The sequence below is a fragment of the Lissotriton vulgaris genome, chromosome 8, assembly GCF_964263255.1.
Source record: "Lissotriton vulgaris chromosome 8, aLisVul1.2, whole genome shotgun sequence".
Lineage (NCBI taxonomy): Eukaryota > Metazoa > Chordata > Amphibia > Caudata > Salamandridae > Lissotriton > Lissotriton vulgaris.
Genome location: NC_141696.1, coordinates 152,650,049 through 152,667,187, shown reverse-complemented (window position 1 = coordinate 152,667,187; position 17,139 = coordinate 152,650,049). Strand labels below are relative to the sequence as shown.

The following is a 17,139-nucleotide window of genomic DNA, read 5'->3' as shown; positions in this document are numbered from 1 at the left end:
ATTCGAACCCACGCCTCTAGAGGAGACTGCGGCCTAAACACATCGCCTTAAACCACTCGGCCATCCTGACAGTGCAAAGTCTTAAGAAATGTATAAAAGTCACTCAGAAATTTCTGCCTCCATGCAAGCCTGAAATAATTTAAACCTTCAAACACAAGGTGCAACTGTATGCACAGGACAATAAACACAGAAGATCACATGTGAAATCATTTCATTTCACAGGTGTACAATTTTTATGCTTTTAGAATACCTCATACCTCTCACCAGCTATTTAGGGTCCTGTATCCTACTCACAAAATTACCTTGCCTGCGACCTCTCTCTCTACACAAACAACTACTGCACAGGAAGTAGGAAGGCAGAAGGTGGGGCATATTATGCAAATGTATGCGGTCATTGTGCCTTGCAGATTCATGCAGGATTTCTAGATCCTTGCTGGATACAAGAGAGCAGACCTTGTTTCAGATCAACTGTCCCTAGCAGGGAACGTCTGAGCACATGCAGTCTTTTGCTCTCTAGCCCCTGGCCTGGGACTCACCCTCACTGGCTGAGGCGTGAATTTCTGCATACCAACGTTGCATAGATGGTACGTTTGTGGTCGGTTTGGGATGGGTGGGAGGTCAAAAGCAGGGAAAAGTATGTCGCCTTCTCTTCTAGTCTCCTCTTCTAGGCCTATCTGCCGTTCACTCACTCTGTCTTTGTTTCATTCTCTCCTTCCTCAACACCCCTTCTCACTCACTCGCTCTATCACTTGTGCTCTTTCCCCTTGCTCTGCATTTCATAGTGGAAACATCTCTTGAATGGAGCATTAGAAAATGAGGTTACATAAAATTAACAATCTACTTATTAGAAACCAAAAATATCACAAGACTGAATGTAACCCATTTCATTAATAAAAGGGACTTTTTAAGCACCCCCAAAAAAACACATAAAACACCACGAGTGCTAGAAGAATATTATACGAGCTTGAAGACAGAATTGGGCAAATTCATTTGCAGTTGAAACTGAAGTTTGTTACTTATTCAGATATTATATGCACTGCCAATTTTTAGCTGAGATTCTAAAAGAACTCAGAGACAAAATGGACTTAAAGTTTTGTCAGAAGTGGGATTCGAACCCACGCCTCCAGGAGAGACTGCGGCCTTAACGCAGCGCCTTAGACCACTCGGCCATCCTGAACACATTTTGCTTGATCATCAACAGAGAGGGAAAGATATTGTGAACCAAAAAAAGCACACATCTTAGGCCATGAGTGGCTAGAGCAAGAAAAAAACTCACTGCACTTTTCCAAGTAGACAACCATATAAGCCCATGTGAGGGAAATGATCTGATTTTTTCTCTCTCAAGAAAAAAGTAAAGTAAACACACAATTGTCAGAAGTGGGATTTGAACCCACGCCTCCATAAGAGACTACAACCTGAACGCAGCACCTTAGACCACTCGGCCATCCTGACTTGCATTTGTGGAACCTTCCACAGGCCAGACAGCCATGCAAGTGGGGTACCGAAAAGGCATGCCCTCAATTTATTTATCCTATTATAAGTACTTCCAACAGATCTTTGAACAATCCATAGAGAGCAGTACCTATGAAGAACTCTTTAGACCTTTAAGGCGTACAAAGAGAAAGTGCTATTCACCAGCCACTTGAACGGCCCAAAGCTGCTTTGAAATTGAGTCAACAGCCACCTCTTGGCTAGCTAAAGCAAATTCAACAAGGAATTTCAATGTCAAAACATAGGGTGGAATACGCAAATCTAAGCAGCCCCTGATCACAGCCCTGAGGAAATTGCCGTAAGTGTGCTGGAGTCCAACTGTCTACCAGATGCTAGGCATTCTTCCATATTTGCATGGCCTGTCTGGCCAGGGCATACAAGAGCATGACTCTTCCAGATGAGCTCTTACATGGGTCCTATGCTCACATAGTAAGGACTGCACTTTGTCAGCAAGACTTTATACAACCGAAATATATGAGAAACCTCAGCTCTCTTGACTAGATGAGGACGGAATCACATCCCAGGTGAAGACCAACAGATGCAACTTCCATCAGATGTTAACCTGAAAAAGGAGATTATATCTCCAAAAGTCATGTCAGAAGTGGGATTTGAACCCACGCCTCCAGAGGAGACTGCGGCCTAAACACAGCGCCTTAGACCACTCGGCCATCCTGACAGAGCAGAGACTTAAGAAATGTATAAAAGTCACTCAGAAATTTCTGCCTCCATGCAAGCCTGAAATAATTTAAACCTTCAAACACAAGGTGCAACTTTATGCACAGGACAATAAACACAGAAGATCACATGTGAAAGCATTTCATTTCACAGGTGTACAATTTTTATGCTTTTAGAATACCTCATACCTCTCACCAGCTATTTAGGGTCCTGTATCCTACTCACAAAATTACCTTGCCTGCGACCTCTCTCTCTACATAAACAACTACTGCACAGGAAGTAGGAAGGCAGAAGGTGGGGCATATTATGCAAATGTATGCTGTCAATGTGCCTTGCAGATTCATGCAGGATTTCTAGATCCTTGCTGGATACAAGAGAGCAGACCTTGTTTCAGATCAACTGTCCCTAGCAGGGAACGTCTGAGCACATGCAGTCTTTTGCTCTCTAGCCCCTGGCCTGGGACTCACCCTCACTGGCTGAGGCGTGAATTTCTGCGATACCAACGTTGCATAGATGGTACGTTTGTGGTCGGTTTGGGATGGGTGGAAGGTCAAAAGCAGGGAAAAGTATGTCGCCTTCACTTCTAGTCTCCTCTTCTAGGCCTACCTGCCGTTCACTCACTCTGTCTTTGTTTCATTCTCTCCTTCCTCAACACCCCTTCTCACTCACTCGCTCTATCACTTGGGCTCTTTCCCCTTGCTCTGCATTTCATAGTGGAAACATCTCTTGAATGGAGCATTAGAAAATGAGGTTACATAAAATGAACAATCTACTTATTGGAAACCAAAAATATCACAAGACTGAATGTAACCCATTTCATTAATAAAAGGGACTTTTTAAGCACTCCCCAAAAAACACATACAACACCACGAGTGCTAGAAGAATATTATACGAGCTTGAAGACAGAATTGGGCAAATTAATTTGCAGTTGAAACTGAAGTTTGTTACTTATTCAGATATTATATGCACTGCCAATTTTTAGCTGAGATTCTAAAAGAACTCAGAGACAAAATGGACTTAAAGTTTTGTCAGAAGTGGGATTCGAACCCACGCCTCCTGGAGAGACTGCAGCCTTAACGCAGCGCCTTAGACCACTTGGCCATCCTGACCACATGTTGCTTGATCATCTACAGAGAGGGAAAGATATTGTGAACCAAAAAAAGCACACATCTTAGGCCATGAGTGGCTAGAGCAAGAAAAAAACTCACTGCACTTTTCCAAGTAGACAACCATATAAGCCCATGTGAGGGAAATGATCTGTTTTTTCTGTCTCAAGAAAAAAGTAGAGTAAACACACAATTGTCAGAAGTGGGATTTGAACCCACGCCTCCAGAAGAGACTGCGACCTGAACGCAGCGCCTTAGACCACTCGGCCATCCTGACTTGCATTTCTGGAATCTTCCACAGGCCAGACAGCCATGCAAGTGGGGTACCAAAAAGGCATGCCCTCAATTTATTTATCCTATTATAAGTACTTCCAACAGATCTTTGAACAATCCATAGAGAGCAGTACCTATGAAGAACTCTTTAGACCTTTAAGGCGTACAAAGAGAAGTGCTTTTCACCAGCCACTTGAACAGCCCAAAGCTGCTTTGAAATTGAGTCAACAGCCACCTCTTGGCTAGCTAAAGCAAATTCAACAAGGAATTTCAATGTCACAACATAGGGTGGAATACGCAAATCTAAGCAGCCCCTGATCACAGCCCTGAGGAAATTGCCGTAAGTGTGCTGGAGTCCAACTGTCTACCAGATGCTAGGCATTCTTCCATATTCGCATGAACTGTCTGGCCAGGGCATACAAGAGCATGACTCTTCCAGATGAGCTCTTACATGGGTCCCATGCTCATATAGTAAGGACTGCACTTTGTCAGCAAGACTTTATACAACCGAAATATATGAGAAACCCCAGCTCTCTTGACTAGATGAGGACGGAATCACATCCCAGGTGAAGACCAACAGATGCAACTTCCATCAGATGTTAACCTGAAAAAGGAGATTATATCTCCAAAAGTCATGTCAGAAGTGGGATTCGAACCCACGCCTCCAGAGGAGACTGCGGCCTAAACACAGCACCTTAGACCACTCGGCCACCCTGACCACATGTTGCTTGATCATCTACAGAGAGGGAAAGATATTGTGAACCAAAACAAGCACACATCTTAGGCCATGAGTGGCTAGAGCAAGAAAAAAACTCACTGCACTTTTCCAAGTAGACAACCATATAGGCCCATGTGAGGGAAATGATCTGATTTTTTTGTCTCTCAAGAAAAAAGTAGAGTAAATACACAATTGTCAGAGGTGGGATTTGAACCCACGTCTCCAGAAGAGACTGCGACCTGAACGCAGTGCCTTAGACCACTCGGCCATCCTGACTTGCAATTGTTGAACCTTCCACAGGCCAGACAGCCATGCAAGTGGGGTACCGAAAAGGCATGCCCTCAATTTATTTATCCTATTATAAGTACTTCCAACAGATCTTTGAACAATCCATAGAGAGCAGTACCTATGAAGAACTCTTTAGACCTTTAAGGCGTACAAAGAGAAAGTGCTATTAACCAGCCACTTGAACGGCCCAAAGCAGCTTTGAAATTGAGTCAACAGCCACCTCTTGGCTAGCTAAAGCAAATTCAACAAGGAATTTCAATGTCACAACATAGGGTGGAATACGCAAATCTAAGCAGCCCCTGATCACAGCCCTGAGGAAATTGCCGTAAGTGTGCTAGAGTCCAACTGTCTACCAGATGCTAGGCATTCTTCCATATTTGCATGGCCTGTCTGGCCAGGGCATACAAGAGCATGACTCTTCCAGATGAGCTCTTACATGGGTCCTATGCTCATATAGTAAGGACTGCACTTTGTCAGCAAGACTTTATACAACCGAAATATATGAGAAACCCCAGCTCTCTTGACTAGATGAGGACGGAATCACATCCCAGGTGAAGACCAACAGATGCAACTTCCATCAGATGTTAACCTGAAAAAGGAGATTATATCTCCAAAAGACATGTCAGAAGTGGGATTCGAACCCACGCCTCCAGAGGAGACTGCGGCCTAAACACAGCGCCTTAGACCACTCGGCCATCCTGACAGTGCAGAGTCTTAAGAAATGTATAAAAGTCACTGAGAAATTTCTGCCTCCATGCAAGCCTGAAATAATTTAAACCTTCAAACACAAGGTGCAACTTTATGCACAGGACAATAAACACAGAAGATCACATGTGAAAGCATTTCATTTCACAGGTGTACAATTTTTATGCTTTTAGAATACCTCATACCTCTCACCAGCTATTTAGGGTCCTGTATCCTACTCACAAAATTACCTTGCCTGCGACCTCTCTCTCTACATAAACAACTACTGCACAGGAAGTAGGAAGGCAGAAGGTGGGGCATATTATGCAAATGTATGCTGTCAATGTGCCTTGCAGATTCATGCAGGATTTCTAGATCCTTGCTGGATACAAGAGAGCAGACCTTGTTTCAGATCAACTGTCCCTAGCAGGGAACGTCTGAGCACATGCAGTCTTTTGCTCTCTAGCCCCTGGCCTGGGACTCACCCTCACTGGCTGAGGCGTGAATTTCTGCGATACCAACGTTGCATAGATGGTACGTTTGTGGTCGGTTTGGGCTGGGTGGAAGGTCAAAAGCAGGGAAAAGTATGTCGCCTTCACTTCTAGTCTCCTCTTCTAGGCCTACCTGCCGTTCACTCACTCTGTCTTTGTTTCATTCTCTCCCTTCTCAACACCCCTTCTCACTCACTCGCTCTATCACTTGTGCTCTTTCCCCTTGCTCTGCATTTCATAGTGGAAACTTCTCTTGAATGGAGCATTAGAAAATGAGGTTACATAAAATTAACAATCTACTTATTAGAAACCAAAAATATCACAAGACTGAATGTAACCCATTTCATTAATAAAAGGGACTTTTTAAGCACCCCCCAAAAAACACATAAAACACCACGAGTGCTAGAAGAATATTATACGAGCTTGAAGACAGAATTGGGCAAATTAATTTGCAGTTGAAACTGAAGTTTGTTACTTATTCAGATATTATATGCACAGCCAATTTTTAGCTGAGATTCTAAAAGAACTCAGAGACAAAATGGACTTAAAGCTTTGTCAGAAGTGGGATTCGAACCCACGCCTCCTGGAGAGACTGCGGCCTTAACGCAGCGCCTTAGACCACTTGGCCATCCTGACCACATATTGCTTTATCATCTACAGAGAGGGAAAGATATTGTGAACCAAAAAAAGCACACATCTTAGGCCATGAGTGGCTAGAGCAAGAAAAAAACTCACTGCACTTTTCCAAGTAGACAACCATATAAGCCCATGTGAGGGAAATGATCTGATTTTTTCTGTCTCAAGAAAAAAGTAGATAAACACACAATTGTCAGAAGTGGGATTTGAACCCACGCCTCCAGAAGAGACTGCGACCTGAACGCAGCGCCTTAGACCACTCGGCCATCCTGACTTGCATTTGTGGAACCTTCCACAGGCCAGACAGCCATGCAAGTGGGGTACCAAAAAGGCATGCCCTCAATTTATTTATCCTATTATAAGTACTTCCAACAGATCTTTGAACAATCCATAGAGAGCAGTACCTATGAAGAACTCTTTAGACCTTTAAGGCGTACAAAGAGAAGTGCTATTCACCAGCCACTTGAACGGCCCAAAGCTGCTTTGAAATTGAGTCAACAGCCACCTCTTGGCTAGCTAACGCAAATTGAACAAGGAATTTCAATGTCACAACATAGGGTGGAATACGCAAATCTAAGCAGCCCCTGATCACAGCCCTGAGGAAATTGCCGTAAGTGTGCTGGAGTCCAACTGTCTACCAGATGATAGGCATTCTTCCATATTTACATGGCCTGTCTGGCCAGGGCATACAAGAGCATAACTCTTCCAGATGAGCTCTTACATGGGTCCTATGCTCATATAGTAAGGACTGCACTTTGTCAGCAAGACTTTATACAACCGAAATATATGAGAAACCCCTGCTCTCTTGACTAGATGAGGACGGAATCACGTCCCAGGTGAAGACCAACAGATGCAACTTCCATCAGATGTTAACCTGATGAAGGAGATTATATCTCCAAAAGTCATGTCAGATGTGGGATTCGAACCCACGCCTCCAGAGGAGACTGCGGCCTAAACAAAGCACCTTAGACCACTCGGCCATCCTGACCACATGTTGCTTGATCATCTACAGAGAGGGAAATATATTGTGAACAAAAAAAAGCACACATCTTAGGCCATGAGTGGCTAGAGCAAGAAAAAAACTCACTGCACTTTTCCAAGTAGACAACCATATAAGCCCATGTGAGGGAAATGATCTGATTTTTTTGTCTCTCAAGAAACAAGTAGAGTAAACACACAATTGTCAGAAGTGGGATTTGAACCCACGTCTCCAGAAGAGACTGCGACCTGAACGCAGCGCCTTAGACCACTCGGCCATCCTGACTTGCATTTGTGGAACCTTCCACAGGCCAGACAGCCATGCAAGTGGGGTACCGAAAAGGCATGCCCTCAATTTATTTATCCTATTATAAGTACTTCCAACAGATCTTTGAACAATCCATAGAGAGCAGTACCTATGAAGAACTCTTTAGACCTTTAAGGCGTACAAAGAGAAAGTGATATTAACCAGCCACTTGAACGGCCCAAAGCAGCTTTGAAATTGAGTCAACAGCCACCTCTTGGCTAGCTAAAGCAAATTCAACAAGGAATTTCAATGTCACAACATAGGGTGGAATACGCAAATCTAAGCAGCCCCTGATCACAGCCCTGAGGAAATTGCCGTAAGTGTGCTGGAGTCCAACTGTCTACCAGATGCTAGGCATTCTTCCATATTTGCATGGCCTGTCTGGCCAGGGCATACAAGAGCATGACTCTTCCAGATGAGCTCTTACATGGGTCCTATGCTCATATAGTAAGGACTGCACTTTGTCAGCAAGACTTTATACAACCGAAATATATGAGAAACCCCAGCTCTCTTGACTAGATTAGGACGGAATCACATCCCAGGTGAAGACCAACAGATGCAACTTCCATCAGATGTTAACCTGAAAAAGGAGATTATATCTCCAAAAGTCATGTCAGAAGTGGGATTCGAACCCACGCCTCTAGAGGAGACTGCGGCCTAAACACATCGCCTTAAACCACTCGGCCATCCTGACAGTGCAAAGTCTTAAGAAATGTATAAAAGTCACTCAGAAATTTCTGCCTCCATGCAAGCCTGAAATAATTTAAACCTTCAAACACAAGGTGCAACTGTATGCACAGGACAATAAACACAGAAGATCACATGTGAAATCATTTCATTTCACAGGTGTACAATTTTTATGCTTTTAGAATACCTCATACCTCTCACCAGCTATTTAGGGTCCTGTATCCTACTCACAAAATTACCTTGCCTGCGACCTCTCTCTCTACACAAACAACTACTGCACAGGAAGTAGGAAGGCAGAAGGTGGGGCATATTATGCAAATGTATGCGGTCATTGTGCCTTGCAGATTCATGCAGGATTTCTAGATCCTTGCTGGATACAAGAGAGCAGACCTTGTTTCAGATCAACTGTCCCTAGCAGGGAACGTCTGAGCACATGCAGTCTTTTGCTCTCTAGCCCCTGGCCTGGGACTCACCCTCACTGGCTGAGGCGTGAATTTCTGCATACCAACGTTGCATAGATGGTACGTTTGTGGTCGGTTTGGGATGGGTGGGAGGTCAAAAGCAGGGAAAAGTATGTCGCCTTCTCTTCTAGTCTCCTCTTCTAGGCCTATCTGCCGTTCACTCACTCTGTCTTTGTTTCATTCTCTCCTTCCTCAACACCCCTTCTCACTCACTCGCTCTATCACTTGTGCTCTTTCCCCTTGCTCTGCATTTCATAGTGGAAACATCTCTTGAATGGAGCATTAGAAAATGAGGTTACATAAAATTAACAATCTACTTATTAGAAACCAAAAATATCACAAGACTGAATGTAACCCATTTCATTAATAAAAGGGACTTTTTAAGCACCCCCAAAAAAACACATAAAACACCACGAGTGCTAGAAGAATATTATACGAGCTTGAAGACAGAATTGGGCAAATTCATTTGCAGTTGAAACTGAAGTTTGTTACTTATTCAGATATTATATGCACTGCCAATTTTTAGCTGAGATTCTAAAAGAACTCAGAGACAAAATGGACTTAAAGTTTTGTCAGAAGTGGGATTCGAACCCACGCCTCCAGGAGAGACTGCGGCCTTAACGCAGCGCCTTAGACCACTCGGCCATCCTGAACACATTTTGCTTGATCATCAACAGAGAGGGAAAGATATTGTGAACCAAAAAAAGCACACATCTTAGGCCATGAGTGGCTAGAGCAAGAAAAAAACTCACTGCACTTTTCCAAGTAGACAACCATATAAGCCCATGTGAGGGAAATGATCTGATTTTTTCTCTCTCAAGAAAAAAGTAAAGTAAACACACAATTGTCAGAAGTGGGATTTGAACCCACGCCTCCATAAGAGACTACAACCTGAACGCAGCACCTTAGACCACTCGGCCATCCTGACTTGCATTTGTGGAACCTTCCACAGGCCAGACAGCCATGCAAGTGGGGTACCGAAAAGGCATGCCCTCAATTTATTTATCCTATTATAAGTACTTCCAACAGATCTTTGAACAATCCATAGAGAGCAGTACCTATGAAGAACTCTTTAGACCTTTAAGGCGTACAAAGAGAAAGTGCTATTCACCAGCCACTTGAACGGCCCAAAGCTGCTTTGAAATTGAGTCAACAGCCACCTCTTGGCTAGCTAAAGCAAATTCAACAAGGAATTTCAATGTCAAAACATAGGGTGGAATACGCAAATCTAAGCAGCCCCTGATCACAGCCCTGAGGAAATTGCCGTAAGTGTGCTGGAGTCCAACTGTCTACCAGATGCTAGGCATTCTTCCATATTTGCATGGCCTGTCTGGCCAGGGCATACAAGAGCATGACTCTTCCAGATGAGCTCTTACATGGGTCCTATGCTCACATAGTAAGGACTGCACTTTGTCAGCAAGACTTTATACAACCGAAATATATGAGAAACCTCAGCTCTCTTGACTAGATGAGGACGGAATCACATCCCAGGTGAAGACCAACAGATGCAACTTCCATCAGATGTTAACCTGAAAAAGGAGATTATATCTCCAAAAGTCATGTCAGAAGTGGGATTTGAACCCACGCCTCCAGAGGAGACTGCGGCCTAAACACAGCGCCTTAGACCACTCGGCCATCCTGACAGAGCAGAGACTTAAGAAATGTATAAAAGTCACTCAGAAATTTCTGCCTCCATGCAAGCCTGAAATAATTTAAACCTTCAAACACAAGGTGCAACTTTATGCACAGGACAATAAACACAGAAGATCACATGTGAAAGCATTTCATTTCACAGGTGTACAATTTTTATGCTTTTAGAATACCTCATACCTCTCACCAGCTATTTAGGGTCCTGTATCCTACTCACAAAATTACCTTGCCTGCGACCTCTCTCTCTACATAAACAACTACTGCACAGGAAGTAGGAAGGCAGAAGGTGGGGCATATTATGCAAATGTATGCTGTCAATGTGCCTTGCAGATTCATGCAGGATTTCTAGATCCTTGCTGGATACAAGAGAGCAGACCTTGTTTCAGATCAACTGTCCCTAGCAGGGAACGTCTGAGCACATGCAGTCTTTTGCTCTCTAGCCCCTGGCCTGGGACTCACCCTCACTGGCTGAGGCGTGAATTTCTGCGATACCAACGTTGCATAGATGGTACGTTTGTGGTCGGTTTGGGATGGGTGGAAGGTCAAAAGCAGGGAAAAGTATGTCGCCTTCACTTCTAGTCTCCTCTTCTAGGCCTACCTGCCGTTCACTCACTCTGTCTTTGTTTCATTCTCTCCTTCCTCAACACCCCTTCTCACTCACTCGCTCTATCACTTGGGCTCTTTCCCCTTGCTCTGCATTTCATAGTGGAAACATCTCTTGAATGGAGCATTAGAAAATGAGGTTACATAAAATGAACAATCTACTTATTGGAAACCAAAAATATCACAAGACTGAATGTAACCCATTTCATTAATAAAAGGGACTTTTTAAGCACTCCCCAAAAAACACATACAACACCACGAGTGCTAGAAGAATATTATACGAGCTTGAAGACAGAATTGGGCAAATTAATTTGCAGTTGAAACTGAAGTTTGTTACTTATTCAGATATTATATGCACTGCCAATTTTTAGCTGAGATTCTAAAAGAACTCAGAGACAAAATGGACTTAAAGTTTTGTCAGAAGTGGGATTCGAACCCACGCCTCCTGGAGAGACTGCAGCCTTAACGCAGCGCCTTAGACCACTTGGCCATCCTGACCACATGTTGCTTGATCATCTACAGAGAGGGAAAGATATTGTGAACCAAAAAAAGCACACATCTTAGGCCATGAGTGGCTAGAGCAAGAAAAAAACTCACTGCACTTTTCCAAGTAGACAACCATATAAGCCCATGTGAGGGAAATGATCTGTTTTTTCTGTCTCAAGAAAAAAGTAGAGTAAACACACAATTGTCAGAAGTGGGATTTGAACCCACGCCTCCAGAAGAGACTGCGACCTGAACGCAGCGCCTTAGACCACTCGGCCATCCTGACTTGCATTTCTGGAATCTTCCACAGGCCAGACAGCCATGCAAGTGGGGTACCAAAAAGGCATGCCCTCAATTTATTTATCCTATTATAAGTACTTCCAACAGATCTTTGAACAATCCATAGAGAGCAGTACCTATGAAGAACTCTTTAGACCTTTAAGGCGTACAAAGAGAAGTGCTTTTCACCAGCCACTTGAACAGCCCAAAGCTGCTTTGAAATTGAGTCAACAGCCACCTCTTGGCTAGCTAAAGCAAATTCAACAAGGAATTTCAATGTCACAACATAGGGTGGAATACGCAAATCTAAGCAGCCCCTGATCACAGCCCTGAGGAAATTGCCGTAAGTGTGCTGGAGTCCAACTGTCTACCAGATGCTAGGCATTCTTCCATATTCGCATGAACTGTCTGGCCAGGGCATACAAGAGCATGACTCTTCCAGATGAGCTCTTACATGGGTCCCATGCTCATATAGTAAGGACTGCACTTTGTCAGCAAGACTTTATACAACCGAAATATATGAGAAACCCCAGCTCTCTTGACTAGATGAGGACGGAATCACATCCCAGGTGAAGACCAACAGATGCAACTTCCATCAGATGTTAACCTGAAAAAGGAGATTATATCTCCAAAAGTCATGTCAGAAGTGGGATTCGAACCCACGCCTCCAGAGGAGACTGCGGCCTAAACACAGCACCTTAGACCACTCGGCCATCCTGACCACATGTTGCTTGATCATCTACAGAGAGGGAAAGATATTGTGAACCAAAACAAGCACACATCTTAGGCCATGAGTGGCTAGAGCAAGAAAAAAACTCACTGCACTTTTCCAAGTAGACAACCATATAGGCCCATGTGAGGGAAATGATCTGATTTTTTTGTCTCTCAAGAAAAAAGTAGAGTAAATACACAATTGTCAGAGGTGGGATTTGAACCCACGTCTCCAGAAGAGACTGCGACCTGAACGCAGTGCCTTAGACCACTCGGCCATCCTGACTTGCAATTGTTGAACCTTCCACAGGCCAGACAGCCATGCAAGTGGGGTACCGAAAAGGCATGCCCTCAATTTATTTATCCTATTATAAGTACTTCCAACAGATCTTTGAACAATCCATAGAGAGCAGTACCTATGAAGAACTCTTTAGACCTTTAAGGCGTACAAAGAGAAAGTGCTATTAACCAGCCACTTGAACGGCCCAAAGCAGCTTTGAAATTGAGTCAACAGCCACCTCTTGGCTAGCTAAAGCAAATTCAACAAGGAATTTCAATGTCACAACATAGGGTGGAATACGCAAATCTAAGCAGCCCCTGATCACAGCCCTGAGGAAATTGCCGTAAGTGTGCTAGAGTCCAACTGTCTACCAGATGCTAGGCATTCTTCCATATTTGCATGGCCTGTCTGGCCAGGGCATACAAGAGCATGACTCTTCCAGATGAGCTCTTACATGGGTCCTATGCTCATATAGTAAGGACTGCACTTTGTCAGCAAGACTTTATACAACCGAAATATATGAGAAACCCCAGCTCTCTTGACTAGATGAGGACGGAATCACATCCCAGGTGAAGACCAACAGATGCAACTTCCATCAGATGTTAACCTGAAAAAGGAGATTATATCTCCAAAAGACATGTCAGAAGTGGGATTCGAACCCACGCCTCCAGAGGAGACTGCGGCCTAAACACAGCGCCTTAGACCACTCGGCCATCCTGACAGTGCAGAGTCTTAAGAAATGTATAAAAGTCACTGAGAAATTTCTGCCTCCATGCAAGCCTGAAATAATTTAAACCTTCAAACACAAGGTGCAACTTTATGCACAGGACAATAAACACAGAAGATCACATGTGAAAGCATTTCATTTCACAGGTGTACAATTTTTATGCTTTTAGAATACCTCATACCTCTCACCAGCTATTTAGGGTCCTGTATCCTACTCACAAAATTACCTTGCCTGCGACCTCTCTCTCTACATAAACAACTACTGCACAGGAAGTAGGAAGGCAGAAGGTGGGGCATATTATGCAAATGTATGCTGTCAATGTGCCTTGCAGATTCATGCAGGATTTCTAGATCCTTGCTGGATACAAGAGAGCAGACCTTGTTTCAGATCAACTGTCCCTAGCAGGGAACGTCTGAGCACATGCAGTCTTTTGCTCTCTAGCCCCTGGCCTGGGACTCACCCTCACTGGCTGAGGCGTGAATTTCTGCGATACCAACGTTGCATAGATGGTACGTTTGTGGTCGGTTTGGGCTGGGTGGAAGGTCAAAAGCAGGGAAAAGTATGTCGCCTTCACTTCTAGTCTCCTCTTCTAGGCCTACCTGCCGTTCACTCACTCTGTCTTTGTTTCATTCTCTCCCTTCTCAACACCCCTTCTCACTCACTCGCTCTATCACTTGTGCTCTTTCCCCTTGCTCTGCATTTCATAGTGGAAACTTCTCTTGAATGGAGCATTAGAAAATGAGGTTACATAAAATTAACAATCTACTTATTAGAAACCAAAAATATCACAAGACTGAATGTAACCCATTTCATTAATAAAAGGGACTTTTTAAGCACCCCCCAAAAAACACATAAAACACCACGAGTGCTAGAAGAATATTATACGAGCTTGAAGACAGAATTGGGCAAATTAATTTGCAGTTGAAACTGAAGTTTGTTACTTATTCAGATATTATATGCACAGCCAATTTTTAGCTGAGATTCTAAAAGAACTCAGAGACAAAATGGACTTAAAGCTTTGTCAGAAGTGGGATTCGAACCCACGCCTCCTGGAGAGACTGCGGCCTTAACGCAGCGCCTTAGACCACTTGGCCATCCTGACCACATATTGCTTTATCATCTACAGAGAGGGAAAGATATTGTGAACCAAAAAAAGCACACATCTTAGGCCATGAGTGGCTAGAGCAAGAAAAAAACTCACTGCACTTTTCCAAGTAGACAACCATATAAGCCCATGTGAGGGAAATGATCTGATTTTTTCTGTCTCAAGAAAAAAGTAGAGTAAACACACAATTGTCAGAAGTGGGATTTGAACCCACGCCTCCAGAAGAGACTGCGACCTGAACGCAGCGCCTTAGACCACTCGGCCATCCTGACTTGCATTTGTGGAACCTTCCACAGGCCAGACAGCCATGCAAGTGGGGTACCAAAAAGGCATGCCCTCAATTTATTTATCCTATTATAAGTACTTCCAACAGATCTTTGAACAATCCATAGAGAGCAGTACCTATGAAGAACTCTTTAGACCTTTAAGGCGTACAAAGAGAAGTGCTATTCACCAGCCACTTGAACGGCCCAAAGCTGCTTTGAAATTGAGTCAACAGCCACCTCTTGGCTAGCTAACGCAAATTGAACAAGGAATTTCAATGTCACAACATAGGGTGGAATACGCAAATCTAAGCAGCCCCTGATCACAGCCCTGAGGAAATTGCCGTAAGTGTGCTGGAGTCCAACTGTCTACCAGATGATAGGCATTCTTCCATATTTACATGGCCTGTCTGGCCAGGGCATACAAGAGCATAACTCTTCCAGATGAGCTCTTACATGGGTCCTATGCTCATATAGTAAGGACTGCACTTTGTCAGCAAGACTTTATACAACCGAAATATATGAGAAACCCCTGCTCTCTTGACTAGATGAGGACGGAATCACGTCCCAGGTGAAGACCAACAGATGCAACTTCCATCAGATGTTAACCTGATGAAGGAGATTATATCTCCAAAAGTCATGTCAGATGTGGGATTCGAACCCACGCCTCCAGAGGAGACTGCGGCCTAAACAAAGCACCTTAGACCACTCGGCCATCCTGACCACATGTTGCTTGATCATCTACAGAGAGGGAAATATATTGTGAACAAAAAAAAGCACACATCTTAGGCCATGAGTGGCTAGAGCAAGAAAAAAACTCACTGCACTTTTCCAAGTAGACAACCATATAAGCCCATGTGAGGGAAATGATCTGATTTTTTTGTCTCTCAAGAAAAAAGTAGAGTAAACACACAATTGTCAGAAGTGGGATTTGAACCCACGTCTCCAGAAGAGACTGCGACCTGAACGCAGCGCCTTAGACCACTCGGCCATCCTGACTTGCATTTGTGGAACCTTACACAGGCCAGCCAGCCATGCCAGTGGGGTACCGAAAAGGCATGCCCTCAATTTATTTATCCTATTATAAGTACTTCCAACAGATCTTTGAACAATCCATAGAGAGCAGTACCTATGAAGAACTCTTTAGACCTTTAAGGCGTACAAAGAGAAAGTGATATTAACCAGCCACTTGAACGGCCCAAAGCAGCTTTGAAATTGAGTCAAAAGCCACCTCTTGGCTAGCTAAAGCAAATTCAACAAGGAATTTCAATGTCACAACATAGGGTGGAATACGCAAATCTAAGCAGCCCCTGATCACAGCCCTGAGGAAATTGCCGTAAGTGTGCTGGAGTCCAACTGTCTACCAGATGCTAGGCATTCTTCCATATTTGCATGGCCTGTCTGGCCAGGGCATACAAGAGCATGACTCTTCCAGATGAGCTCTTACATGGGTCCTATGCTCATATAGTAAGGACTGCACTTTGTCAGCAAGACTTTATACAACCGAAATATATGAGAAACCCCAGCTCTCTTGACTAGATTAGGACGGAATCACATCCCAGGTGAAGACCAACAGATGCAACTTCCATCAGATGTTAACCTGAAAAAGGAGATTATATCTCCAAAAGTCATGTCAGAAGTGGGATTCGAACCCACGCCTCTAGAGGAGACTGCGGCCTAAACACATCGCCTTAAACCACTCGGCCATCCTGACAGTGCAAAGTCTTAAGAAATGTATAAAAGTCACTCAGAAATTTCTGCCTCCATGCAAGCCTGAAATAATTTAAACCTTCAAACACAAGGTGCAACTGTATGCACAGGACAATAAACACAGAAGATCACATGTGAAATCATTTCATTTCACAGGTGTACAATTTTTATGCTTTTAGAATACCTCATACCTCTCACCAGCTATTTAGGGTCCTGTATCCTACTCACAAAATTACCTTGCCTGCGACCTCTCTCTCTACACAAACAACTACTGCACAGGAAGTAGGAAGGCAGAAGGTGGGGCATATTATGCAAATGTATGCGGTCATTGTGCCTTGCAGATTCATGCAGGATTTCTAGATCCTTGCTGGATACAAGAGAGCAGACCTTGTTTCAGATCAACTGTCCCTAGCAGGGAACGTCTGAGCACATGCAGTCTTTTGCTCTCTAGCCCCTGGCCTGGGACTCACCCTCACTGGCTGAGGCGTGAATTTCTGCATACCAACGTTGCATAGATGGTACGTTTGTGG

At 43.9% G+C, this 17,139-nt stretch overlaps 16 non-coding genes across 16 annotated transcripts; all 16 read right to left on the bottom strand.

The window, feature by feature from the left end:
* Positions 1–1,094: 1,094 nt before the first annotated feature.
* On the bottom strand, positions 1,095–1,178 carry TRNAL-AAG (transfer RNA leucine (anticodon AAG)). The gene has a single exon. It is a non-coding gene; the product is annotated as a tRNA-Leu (tRNA).
* A 906-nt stretch (positions 1,179–2,084) lies between these two features.
* On the bottom strand, positions 2,085–2,167 carry TRNAL-UAG (transfer RNA leucine (anticodon UAG)). The gene has a single exon. It is a non-coding gene; the product is annotated as a tRNA-Leu (tRNA).
* A 1,299-nt stretch (positions 2,168–3,466) lies between these two features.
* TRNAL-CAG (transfer RNA leucine (anticodon CAG)) lies at positions 3,467–3,549 on the bottom strand. The gene has a single exon. It is a non-coding gene; the product is annotated as a tRNA-Leu (tRNA).
* A 631-nt stretch (positions 3,550–4,180) lies between these two features.
* Positions 4,181–4,263, bottom strand: TRNAL-UAG (transfer RNA leucine (anticodon UAG)). The gene has a single exon. It is a non-coding gene; the product is annotated as a tRNA-Leu (tRNA).
* A 908-nt stretch (positions 4,264–5,171) lies between these two features.
* TRNAL-UAG (transfer RNA leucine (anticodon UAG)) lies at positions 5,172–5,254 on the bottom strand. Its single transcript has one exon. It is a non-coding gene; the product is annotated as a tRNA-Leu (tRNA).
* Positions 5,255–6,279: 1,025 nt separating this feature from the next.
* TRNAL-AAG (transfer RNA leucine (anticodon AAG)) lies at positions 6,280–6,362 on the bottom strand. Its single transcript has one exon. It is a non-coding gene; the product is annotated as a tRNA-Leu (tRNA).
* A 191-nt stretch (positions 6,363–6,553) lies between these two features.
* TRNAL-CAG (transfer RNA leucine (anticodon CAG)) lies at positions 6,554–6,636 on the bottom strand. The gene has a single exon. It is a non-coding gene; the product is annotated as a tRNA-Leu (tRNA).
* Positions 6,637–7,543: 907 nt separating this feature from the next.
* On the bottom strand, positions 7,544–7,626 carry TRNAL-CAG (transfer RNA leucine (anticodon CAG)). Its single transcript has one exon. It is a non-coding gene; the product is annotated as a tRNA-Leu (tRNA).
* A 1,739-nt stretch (positions 7,627–9,365) lies between these two features.
* On the bottom strand, positions 9,366–9,449 carry TRNAL-AAG (transfer RNA leucine (anticodon AAG)). The gene has a single exon. It is a non-coding gene; the product is annotated as a tRNA-Leu (tRNA).
* Positions 9,450–10,355: 906 nt separating this feature from the next.
* Positions 10,356–10,438, bottom strand: TRNAL-UAG (transfer RNA leucine (anticodon UAG)). The gene has a single exon. It is a non-coding gene; the product is annotated as a tRNA-Leu (tRNA).
* A 1,299-nt stretch (positions 10,439–11,737) lies between these two features.
* On the bottom strand, positions 11,738–11,820 carry TRNAL-CAG (transfer RNA leucine (anticodon CAG)). The gene has a single exon. It is a non-coding gene; the product is annotated as a tRNA-Leu (tRNA).
* Positions 11,821–12,451: 631 nt separating this feature from the next.
* Positions 12,452–12,534, bottom strand: TRNAL-UAG (transfer RNA leucine (anticodon UAG)). Its single transcript has one exon. It is a non-coding gene; the product is annotated as a tRNA-Leu (tRNA).
* A 908-nt stretch (positions 12,535–13,442) lies between these two features.
* Positions 13,443–13,525, bottom strand: TRNAL-UAG (transfer RNA leucine (anticodon UAG)). Its single transcript has one exon. It is a non-coding gene; the product is annotated as a tRNA-Leu (tRNA).
* Positions 13,526–14,550: 1,025 nt separating this feature from the next.
* On the bottom strand, positions 14,551–14,633 carry TRNAL-AAG (transfer RNA leucine (anticodon AAG)). Its single transcript has one exon. It is a non-coding gene; the product is annotated as a tRNA-Leu (tRNA).
* Positions 14,634–14,825: 192 nt separating this feature from the next.
* On the bottom strand, positions 14,826–14,908 carry TRNAL-CAG (transfer RNA leucine (anticodon CAG)). The gene has a single exon. It is a non-coding gene; the product is annotated as a tRNA-Leu (tRNA).
* A 907-nt stretch (positions 14,909–15,815) lies between these two features.
* On the bottom strand, positions 15,816–15,898 carry TRNAL-CAG (transfer RNA leucine (anticodon CAG)). The gene has a single exon. It is a non-coding gene; the product is annotated as a tRNA-Leu (tRNA).
* Between the last annotated feature and the right edge of the window lie 1,241 nt (positions 15,899–17,139).